Source organism: Bufo bufo, chromosome 5 (assembly GCF_905171765.1).
Source record: "Bufo bufo chromosome 5, aBufBuf1.1, whole genome shotgun sequence".
NCBI classification, from domain to species: Eukaryota; Metazoa; Chordata; class Amphibia; order Anura; family Bufonidae; genus Bufo; species Bufo bufo.
The window spans coordinates 364,594,517-364,606,652 of NC_053393.1; the positions used below are offsets into that span (position 1 = coordinate 364,594,517).

At 44.2% G+C, this 12,136-nt stretch overlaps 1 protein-coding gene across 1 annotated transcript in view; it reads left to right on the forward strand.

Moving 5' to 3' along the window:
* Window positions 1-256: 256 nt before the first annotated feature.
* The window catches only part of LOC121001244 (leukocyte elastase inhibitor-like), a 69,893-nt gene continuing 58,013 nt past the window's right edge, over window positions 257-12,136 (forward strand). The window contains exon 1 of the mRNA XM_040432219.1: window positions 257-372. The gene's annotated coding sequence lies outside the window, so the exon portion shown is untranslated. The remainder of the gene's footprint in view (window positions 373-12,136) is intronic.

Below are 12,136 nucleotides of genomic sequence, written 5' to 3' on the forward strand. Positions count from 1 at the left end.
AAACACTGAACTGTTTAAGTTAAAGACGTTGTCGTTGGCTCTATACTGCGTCAACAACCTGTCTACCAGAGCAAATCTCCACAATACATTACAATTTTCATATATAATTTATAATGTTATGCCTGGCAAAGATCTCCATAAAGGACATTGTTCATTGATTGCACTGGGCAGTCATTTGTAGATTAGATCAATCACCTAGGAATCATGACATCAGATCCGCTGTGCTTTTACAACCCTCCCTCCCCTTCTTCTTCCTGAGTCTTGTTACAGTTTCACATACAGCAGAAGAAAGCTGCAGTAACTGGCCACTACCCACCTGAGAAATCTACAGCTGTGACAGCTTTGCAGGAAACAGAGACACGTGCAAATAGGGTAAGGGTCTCTTGACAGCCCTCTTTAAGAAAAATCCAAACTTACTATAAGAAAAAATATTCCTGTCGGCAACCTGAGTTGCTTCTTCATTTGTCTTGTATATGTGTATATCTCTAGCTTTGGAATATCTGGGTATACAGTATATGCAGTTCAGCCGTTGTTGCCAGTTCAGTCAGGGAGAAAAGGGTAAAACATAAAACTACTGAATTACATAAGAATGCTTCAGGGCAGGACACTATTTGTGGCTGTAAAGCCATACAGTACCCACTATCAACAAATTCAAAACGAAAAATCTCCAGCACTCTGTAAAAACTTCCTTATTGGAAAATCCTTAAAAATATCTTGTACAATGATTAAAAAACATACTACGCATTTCAGACATAGTATGACTTGTCCTTAACCACCTCAGCCTCCCTAGCTTAAACCCCCTTAATGACCAGACCACTTTTTACAATTCTGCACTACACTACTTTCACCGTTTATTGCTCGGTCATGCAACTTACCACCCAAATGAATTTTACCTCCTTTTCTTCTCATTAATAGAGCTTTCATTTGCTGGTATTTCATTGCTGCTGACATTTTTACTTTTTTTGTTATTAATCGAAATTTAACGAAATTTTTGCCAAAAAATGACATTTTTCACTTTCAGTTGTAATTTTTTTTTTTTTTAAATGACATCTATATATAAATTTTTCTCTAAATTTATTGTTCTACATGTCTTTGATAAAAAAAAATATGTTTGGGTAAAAAAAAAAATGGTTTGGGTAAAAGTTATAGCGTTTACAAACTATGGTACAAAAATGTGAATTTCCGCTTTTTGAAGCAGCTCTGACTTTCTGAGCACCTGTCATGTTTCCTGAGGTTCTACAATGCCCAGACAGTAGAAAAACCCCACAAATAACCCCATTTCGGAAAGTAGACACCCTAAGGTATTCGCTGATGGGCATAGTGAGTTCATAGAACTTTTTATTTTTTGTCACAAGTTAGCGGAAAATGATGATTTTTTTTTTCTTACAAAGTCTCATATTCCACTAACTTGTGACAAAAAATAAAAACTTCCATGAACTCACTATGCCCATTACGAAATACCTTGTGGTGTCTTCTTTCCAAAATGGGGTCACTTGTAAGGGTAGTTATACTGCCCTGGCATTTTAGGGGCCCTAATGTGTGAGAAGTAGTTTGAAATCAAAATGTGTAAAAAATGCCCTGTGAAATCCTAAAAGTACTCATTGGAATTTGGGACCCTTTGCCCACCTAGGCTGCAAAAAAGTGTCACACATGTGGTATCGCCGTACTCAGGAGAAGTTGGGCAATGTGTTTAGGGGTGTATTTTTACATATACCCATGCTTGGTGAGAGAAATATCTCTCTAAAAGTCAACTTTTCCAATTTTTTTATACAAAGTTGTCATTATAGAGAGATGGGCATAGTGAGTTTCTCTCACCTAGCATGGATATATGTACACCCCAAAACACATTGCCCAACTTCTCCTGAGTACAGCGATACCACATGTGTGACACTTTTTTGCAGCCTAGGTGCGCAAAGGGGCCCAAATTCCAATGAGTATCTTTTAGGAGGGCATTTGGATACCTGACTTCTTCTCACGCTTTAGGGCCCCTAAAATGCCAGGGCAGTATAAATACCCCACATGTGACCCCATTTTGGAAAGAAGACACCCCAAGGTATTCCGTGAGGGGCATGGCGAGTTCATAGAAGTTTTTTTTTTTTGGCACAAGTTAGCAGAATTTTTTATTTTTATTTTTCTCACAAAGTCTTCCTTTCCGCTAACTTGTGACAAAAAATTAAATTTTACATGAACTCGCCATGTGCTTCACAAAATACCTTGAGGTGTCTTCTTTCCAAAATGGGGTCACATGTGGGGTATTTATACTGCCCTGGCATTTTAGGGGCCCTAAAGCGTGAGAAGAAGTCTGGAATATAAATGTCTAAAAAATTTTACACATTTGGATTCTGTGAGGGGTATGGTGAGTTCATGTGAGATTTTATTTTTATTTTTGTCACAAGTTAGTGGAATATGAGACTTTGTAAGGAAAAAAAATATATCAATTTCCGCTAACTTGTGCCAAAAAAATGTCTGAATGGAGCCTTACAGGGGGGTGATCAATGACAGGGGGGTGATCAGTGAGTGTATATGGGGTGATCACTTCCCTGTAAGGCTTCATTCAGAGGTCCGTATGTGTTTTGCGGATCCACGGATCCATGGATCGGATCCGCAAAACACATACGGACGTCTGAATAGAGCCTTACAGGGGGGTGATCAATGACAGGGGAGTGATCAGGGAGTCTATATGGGGAGATCACCCCCCTGTAAGGCTCCATTCAGAGGTCCGTATGTGTTTTGCGGATCCACGGATCCATGGATCGGATCCGCAAAACACATACGGACGTCTGAATGGAGCCTTACAGGGGGGTGATCAATGACAGGGGGGTGGTCAATGACAGGGGGGTGATCAGGGAGTCTATATGGGGTGATCACCCCCCTGTCATTGATCACCCCCCTGTAAGGCTCCATTCAGCTGTCCGTATTTGTTTTGCGGATCCGATCCATGGATCCGTGGATCCACAAAACACATACGGACCTCTGAATGAAGACAGCCTTACAAGGGGGTGATCAATGACAGGGGGTGATCAAGGAGTCTATATGGGGTGATCACCCCCCTGTAAGGCTGCATTCAGACGTCCGTATGTGTTTTGTGGATCCGATCCATGGATCCGTGGATCCGCAAAACACATACGGACCTCTGAATGGAGCCAGCCTTACAGGTGATCAGGGAGTCTATATGGGCTATATGTCATTGATCACCCCCTGTAAGGCTCCATTCAGAGGTCCGTATGTGTTTTGCGGATCCGCGGATCTATGGATCGGATCCGCAAAACACATACGGACGTCTGAATGGAGCCTTACAGGGGGTGATCAATGACAGGGGGGTGGTCAATGACAGGGGGGTGATCAGGGAGTCTATATGGGGTGATCACCCCCCTGTCATTGATCAGCCCCCTGTAAGGCTCCATTCAGACGTCCGTATGTGTTTTGCGGATCCGATCCATGGATCCGTGGATCCGCAAAACACATACGGACCTCTGAATGAAGACAGCCTTACAAGGGGGTGATCAATGACAGGGGGTGATCAGGGAGTCTATATGGGGTGATCACCCCCCTGTAAGGTTCCATTCAGACGTCCGTATGTTTTTTGTGGATCCGATCCATGGATCCGTGGATCCGCAAAACACATACGGACCTCTGAATGGAGCCAGCCTTACAGGTGATCAGGGAGTCTATATGGGCTATATGTCATTGATCACCCCCCTGTAAGGCTCCATTCAAAGGTCCGTATGTGTTTTGTGGATCCGCGGATCCATGGATCGGATCCGCAAAACACATACGGACGTCTGAATGGAGCCTTACAGGGGGGTGATCAATGACAGGGGGGTGATCAGGGAGTCTAATATGGGGTGATCAGGGGGTTATTAAGGGGTTAATAAGTGTCGGGGGGGTGTAGTGTAGTGGTGTTTGGTGCTACTTATTACAGAGCTGCCTGTGTCCTCTGGTGGTCGATCCAAGCAAAAGGGACCACCATAGGACCAGGTAGCAGGTATATTAGGCGCTGTTATCAAAACAGCGTCTAATATACCTTTTAGGGGTTAAAAAAAATCGCATCTACAGCCTGCCAGCGAACGATCGCCGCTGGCAGGCTGCAGATCCACTCACTTACCTTCGGTTCTGCCTGTGTGCGCGCGTTCACAGGAAATCTAGCCTCTCGCGAGAGGACGCGTATATGCGTCCACCCAGAATAACAGGGCCGCCACCAGGACGCAATCCTGCGTACGGTGGTCCTGAGCTGGTTAATAATGGTATACTGCTCTTATGTACTAACAAACTCTTTTATAGTATTTCTAACCTCACAAGATGTTCAGCAAAATGGAACTAGAGAATTAACCCTATGTTGTTCTCACATGATGTTCACTGCAGTATGTAAGAACAGCATAGGGTTAATTCTCTAGTTCTGTTTTGCAGAACACCTTGTGAGGTTTAGAAATACTATAAAAAAGTTGATTAGTACATAAGACCACTATACCATGATTAAGGACATGTCATACTATGTTTGAAACGCGTAGGTTTGATTTTAATCGTTGTACATGATGTTTTTAAGGATTTTCCAATAAAGAGGTTGTACCTGTTTCTGTCTCAGGACATCTAGCATCCAACAGAGACAAAGCGCTGTACATAATCAGTTTTCTTCTCTGTACCCAGTGTTTGATCAAGACCACAAATACACCTTTTTACTAAGGTGTCTAGGATAGGCAGCTGGCTTTAATCAATGATAATATGTACCCAAAATGGTGCATTAAAAACTATAACTTATCCCTCAAAAAAATAAGCACTCATACAGGTACATTGATGAAAGTTTTAGTTTTTGAAAAACAATGATGAAAAAATTTGCGTGGTCACTAAGGGGATAGAGAGGTTGCCTGAGCTGTTTTATTTTAAAAATGGGAGAAACACGGCTATAATAATAATAATAATAATAAAAAAGATACTTACCCCTCAAGCACCTTCCGTTTTTTATACTGCATCACAAACAGCATTTCTCTATGTATAGGACCCAGCACAATTGGGCATTACATTGACAATATATTGATTTCTATAGGTACCATTTAATGCCTTTAATTGCACCTGGGGTGGCACTGTAGGAAAAATGAGCACTTGTAATCAGGTTCCCGGGCATTTTAAATAAAATAAAAATAAATATATATATATATATATAAAATAAATGAAATCCGCAGCACATCCAGGTAGTGAAGAAGTAAAAGAAGCTTTAATCACCAAGCATGCGACGTTTCAATCCTCTCAATGGGATTTTTCTCAAGCAGTGATCCGATTGAGAGGATTGAAACGTCGCATGCTTGGTGATTAAAGCTTCTTTTACTTCTTCACTACCTGGATGTGCTGCGGATTTCATTTATTTTATATTGTTTGGAGGTGGATCGCCGACTCAGCCGCTAGCACTCCGTCTGTACTTTTCAGACAGTGGTGCTGCCCACATTCCTTGGTTTATATATATATATTTTTTTTTATATAAATAATTTAATTTAAAAAAAGACATGTGATAACATGGATGTCAAATATCCAGTTCAGTCAGAAGCTAAGCTCTTTTTTTTACGCTAAAATATAAATGATTCCTCATACAATCGTAAATTGCAACAGATTGCAAGAAACCTGTTCTCACGTTATTGTGTCTCGGAGACACAGCTCTGAATGTCTCCATCTGCTTCTCCCTGTACTGGTGCTGTAATGGTGCTCACCATCTTGAAATGGTCCACATTTATTGACTTTTGAAATTACAGATGGGTCCCTCACCTTTTCTTGAATTTGGTTGTCCAACTCTTTACAAGTGATGGCCTATCCTCCAGATACGCCACCACTGTCTGATCAGCAGGGGTCCGAAACTATTGCCTCCCCCACCGTGTTTTTATGCCTATTTGTTTTCTATGTAAAACTGAATTTATTTTTTGGTTTTTTTATGGTGACAATTTGTATTTTTACGGTTTAGTTTCCCTTCCTTTGTAGGACACGAGCTGTTTTCAGAGCCGGACTGGGCTTCCCTGTGGCCATTATATTGATTTTCCAGTCTTACCTGTCTTTCTGCATGTTTAACAATGCAAAATGAGAAGCTAAAACTCACAAGAATGCAATAAGCGGAGAAGGGAAATTCTCACATACAGTAGTCATTTTTTTCTTTGCGGAGTAGTTTGCATTCCTAGACTAAATGGCTAGTTTAGACTCTAGTCTGAAACTACAGTTACCAATTCGCCCACCTCGATTCTCCTCTCATTCTGATCATAGTTGTTAACGTTACTAGCAGTGAGGCGCCTTGTGGTTCTGCACTGCATCAGACCAGATGACGGTAAAAAGACTTTTGGGGACATTTATCAAAACTGGCGCTAAGGAAAACTGACTTAGTTGCCCATAGCAACCAATCAGATTACACTTTTCATTTTTCAGTGCTCCTTTGGAAAATGAAAGGATTAATCTGATTGGTTGCTATGGGTAACTAAGCCAGTATTCCTTTGCACCAGTTTTGATAAATGTCCTCCTTTGTGTAGAAAAATAAGAAATCTGAGGCACTGATAGTGTCTCAAACCTGTGCATAAAAGAAGGGCCAGCGCCACACTCCAACATTATCCAAGATGATTCCAACTTTAATTCCAAAATTGTGACGCATTTTGGGGACAAAAACATTCGATACAAGGCACATGCATGGCTATATGTATGCTGAATAAGCCCTGGAAGACACATTCAAAATGCGTCCTGATGTATGCATGCTTTCTATTTGTGCGGGAGTGTGATTGGCTGTTATGGGTCATCTAGGAGCCTTCTAATGGCTTGGGATTGTAACATAATGGGTTAATAAGGAACACACAACGCTTAGCCCCCAAACGATATCTACAGTATACGATATGAATACTTTTTACCAAGTACGATTGGACTCACCTCCAACAGTTTTTTATAATAAAGTCCTGTAATAAAGGGCATAGCAATCAGGGAAGCAGTGGAAGCAGCTGTTTCGGGGCCCCGAGCTTAGAAGGGGCCCGGGAGCAGTAGCAGGGCCTTTAGACGCAGCGTATGGTGAAGGGCAGCATTGAAGCTTTGAGCAGCTGTTGTCAGCAGCAGCCTATGCTGCTACCTTAAAAAAATCTCCTTGGAGCTTCCTTAGATGGAGCCCAGATATGTGCCCCCTCACAGTAGTATGCCCTCCTCCCCCACTCACTCTTGTACTGACGAGACACTGACAGCTGTGCCCCGTCACAGTAATATGCCCAGATACAGTATATGCCTCCTCGCAGTAATATGCCCAGTTATGTGCCACCTCACACTAATATGCCCATCTGTTTCCCCTCACAGTAATATGCCCAATTCTGTGCTCCCTCACAGTAATATTCCCAGTTGTGGCCCCCTCACAGTAATATGCCCAGCTGTGCACCTTCACAGTAAAGTAATATGCCCAGCTTTGCCCCCTCACAGTAAAGTAATATGCCCAGCTGTGCCCCTTCACAGTAAAGTAATATGTCCAGCTGTACCCCCTCACAGTAAAGTAACATGTCCAACTGTACCCCCTCACAGTAAAGTAACATGCCCAGCTGTGCCCCCTCACAGTAAAGTAATATGTCCAGCTGTGCCCCCTCACAGTAAAGTAATATGCCCAGCTGTGCCCACTCACAGTAAAGTAATATGCCCAGCTGTGCAACCTCACAGTAAAGTAATATGTCCAGCTGTGCCCCCTCACAGTAAAGTAATATGTCCAGCTGTGCCCCCTCACAGTAAAGTAATATGCCCAGCTGTGCCCCCTCACAGTAAAGTAATATGTCCAGGTGTGCCCGTCACAGTAAAGTAATATGCCCAGCTGTGCCCCCTCACAGTAAAGTAATATGTCCAGCTGTGCCCCCTCACAGTAAAGTAATATGCCCAGCTGTGCCCACTCACAGTAAAGTAATATGTCCAGCTGTGCACCCTCACAGTAAAGTAATATGCCCAGCTGTGCCCCCTCACAGTAAAGTAATATGCCCAGCTGTGCCCCATCACAGTAAAGTAATATGCCCAGCTGTGCACCCTCACAGTAAAGTAATATGCCCAGCTGTGCCCCCTCACAGTAAAGTAATATGCCCAGCAGTGCACCCTCACAGTAAAGTAATATGCCCAGCTGTGCCCCCTCACAGTAAAGTAATATGTCCAGGTGTGCCCGTCACAGTAAAGTAATATGCCCAGCTGTGCCCACTCACAGTAAAGTAATATGTCCAGCTGTGCACCCTCACAGTAAAGTAATATGCCCAGCTGTGCCCCCTCACAGTAAAGTAACATGTCCAACTGTACCCCCTCACAGTAAAGTAACATGCCCAGCTGTGCCCCGTCACAGTAAAGTAATATGTCCAGCTGTGCCCCCTCACAGTAAAGTAATATGCCCAGCTGTGCCCACTCACAGTAAAGTAATATGCCCAGCTGTGCCCACTCACAGTAGAGTAATATGCCCAGCTGTGCACCCTCACAGTAAAGTAATATGTCCAGCTGTGCACCCTCACAGTAAAGTAATATGTCCAGGTGTGCCCCCTCACAGTAAAGTAATATGCCCAGCTGTGCCCCCTCACAGTAAAGTAATATGCCCAGCTGTGCACCCTCACAGTAAAGTAATATGCCCAGTTGTGCCCCTCAAAGTAAAGTAATATGTCCAGCTGTGCCCCCTCACAGTAAAGTAATATGCCCAGCAGTGCACCCTCACAGTAAAGTAATATGCCCAGCTGTGCCCCCTCACAGTAAAGTAATATGTCCAGGTGTGCCCGTCACAGTAAAGTAATATGCCCAGCTGTGCCCACTCACAGTAAAGTAATATGTCCAGCTGTGCACCCTCACAGTAAAGTAATATGCCCAGCTGTGCCCCCTCACAGTAAAGTAACATGTCCAACTGTACCCCCTCACAGTAAAGTAACATGCCCAGCTGTGCCCCGTCACAGTAAAGTAATATGTCCAGCTGTGCCCCCTCACAGTAAAGTAATATGCCCAGCTGTGCCCACTCACAGTAAAGTAATATGCCCAGCTGTGCCCACTCACAGTAAAGTAATATGCCCAGCTGTGCACCCTCACAGTAAAGTAATATGTCCAGCTGTGCACCCTCACAGTAAAGTAATATGTCCAGGTGTGCCCCCTCACAGTAAAGTAATATGCCCAGCTGTGCCCCCTCACAGTAAAGTAATATGCCCAGCTGTGCACCCTCACAGTAAAGTAATATGCCCAGTTGTGCCCCTCAAAGTAAAGTAATATGTCCAGCTGTGCCCCCTCACAGTAAAGTAATATGCCCAGCTGTGCCCCCTCACAGTAAAGTAATATGCCCAGCTTTGCCCCCTCACAGTAAAGTAATATGTCCAGCTGTGCCCTCTCACAGTAAAGTAATATGTCCAGCTGTGCCCCCTCACAGTAAAGTAATATGCCCAGCTGTGCCCCATCACAGTAAAGTAATATGCCCAGCTGTGCCCCCTCACAGTAAAGTAATATGTCCAGCTGTGCCCCCTCACAGTAAAGTAACATGCCCAGCTGTGCCCCATCACAGTAAAGTAACATGCCCAGCTGTGCCCCCTCACAGTAAAGTAATATGCCTAGCTGTGCCCCCTCACAGTAAAGTAATATGTCCAGGTGTGCCCATCACAGTAAAGTAATATGCCCAGCTGTGCCCACTCACAGTAAAGTAATATGTCCAGCTGTGCACACTCACAGTAAAGTAATATGTCCAGCTGTGCACCCTCACAGTAAAGTAATATGCCCAGCTGTGCCCCCTCACAGTAAAGTAATATGCCCAGCTGTGCCCCCTCACAGTAAAGTAATATGTCCAGCTGTGCCCTCTCACAGTAAAGTAACATGCCCAGCTGTGCCCCATCACAGTAAAGTAATATGCCCTGCTATGCCCCCTCACAGTAAAGTAATATGCCCAGCTGTGCCCCCTCACAGTAAAGTAATATGTCCAGGTGTGCCCGTCACAGTAAAGTAATATGCCCAGCTGTGCCTACTCACAGTAAAGTAATATGTCCAGCTGTGCACCCTCACAGTAAAGTAATATGCCCAGCTGTGCCCCCTCACAGTAAAGTAATATGCCCAGCTGTGTCCCCTCACAGTAAAGTAATATGCCCAGCTGTGCACCCTCACAGTAAAGTAATATGCCCAGCTGTGCCCCCTCACAGTAAAGTAATATGCCCAGCTGTGCCCCATCACAGTAAAGTAATATGCCCAGCTGTGCACCCTCACAGTAAAGTAATATGCCCAGCTGTGCCCCCTTCACAGGCAATAAAAAAATAATAATACATGGAGCTCCCGGCCACCCACGCCCCCTGCCCTTGCCAAGACCTGCAGTGTGGAGCGCAGACAGGGGAGGAATGATGGAGCAGCGAGCGGTCGGACGGCTCTTGCTTTATCATTACAGGCAGCTGTCTCTGCTTCCTATGGAAGCAGGGACAGCTACCAGAGAGCGGGACATACCTCCCCTGTACCGGGCACTGAAATCCGGAACTGTCCCACAGGATCCAGGACGGTTGGGAGCAGGGGTGGACTGGGAACTTAAAGTGGCCCAGTTTTGTAGTTGGGTCCAAACAGATGAAAGGCAGGGCTAACAATACTATATTGTGGTACATTCTAACACCGCAACAGAGCCAAATACCACAGTTCATCACAAACTACTGTCGCCAGCAGCACAAAATACATCCCCAAAAGATTCCAATGGCCGGCCTTGAGGAGGGCTCAGGCGGCCCCCTGGGCATCGGCTTACCAGGAAATTTCCCTGTAAGGTCTATGACCAATCCGCCCCTTGTTGGGACGTATCTGATCCTCCACAGCCTGACAAATATATCCAGCTTGCATAAAAGGCAAGTGTATGTATGTGAAAGGTGTGTGTGATTATCTATCTATCTAATCTAATATATCTTGTGTGTATATATGTGTGTGTATATATATATATATATATATATATATGTAACGGAACCTAGTTATCTCGCCAATGGAGGCTTTTGGTGTGTGCATATATATATATATATATATATATATATATATATATATTGTGAGACAGTGACAGGTCTCACTCAGGTTAGAGGCAAGGAAGGGGTAAATAGTGTGGTCCACACCCCTGTTCCACCACAGGTGAGAGAAGCTGGAGGTAATCAGCCTGGCATAAGGCACCTCCCAGAGTGTCAGAAAGGGAGTAGTGTGTTACCTGTGGACAGAGGCCTGGAGGCTCTGTCTGTGTGGTCTCAGCTGGGCAAGGTTGAGGGACCACAAGGCTGGGAGATAGCCTGGAGTTGGGGGACGCAGCGACGCCTGGGAGGGTCGCAGGGCCATAGTCAGGCAGACTATTGAGCCCCAATCCCCCACAAGAAATACTGAACTAAAGACAGTGGGTGTACTGTGCTCTGTACAGCCAGGAGGCTGTGGGACATTGGCTGACAAAAGCCGCATGAGTTCACAGGGTGTGAACTGGGACCTAGGTGAGTCAGAAAACTTTATGTTTAGTTAGAGCCTGGACGGGCGAGTGTTTATTATTTTATGTGGATGTCACATGTGTTAGGTGAAGCTGCGACTTCATGATAACCTGTATTGGTTTGAGTGTGCACAATAAATACACTGTTTGGTCCTGAAACCTGGTGTCCTAAAGGAGCATCTGTGAGAATGACCCCCGGTGAAGAGCTAACCCCCTACAATATATATATATGTGTGTGTGTGTCACGGAACCTAGTTATCTCTCCTATGGAGGCTTTTGGTGGAAATTCCAATGCATATGTGAAATGAGAAAGAAGCCTAAGGCTATAATGAATGTATGTGTGTATTCATACATTCAGCCCCATACCAAGGATGCATTGCTTAAAAGCACTACCTAGTAGACGCCATTCCTGTGGTTGTTTAAAAATGGTTCTGCTATTTTATGCTGTGTATTTAAGTAAGCAAGAGTTTACATCTCTGTTTCATTTTCCGTTCTTCTGATCCGTCAGAAGAACAGAAAAATAAGGATCCTGTAAAAAAAATGGATCCCGTTGCATCGGTTATGCACATTTGGCATCCATTTGAGCCATTTCTATCTGAGATCCGTTTTTTAGACAGAAAGAAAAGTCTTGTATGGCCGAGTTCCCATCAGCGTTTAGCCTTTCCGTTATCTCCTGCACTGTTATAGGCTTCGTTGGGTTCAGTTATGTGCCGAAGCCATCCTTTCCGTTCTGCT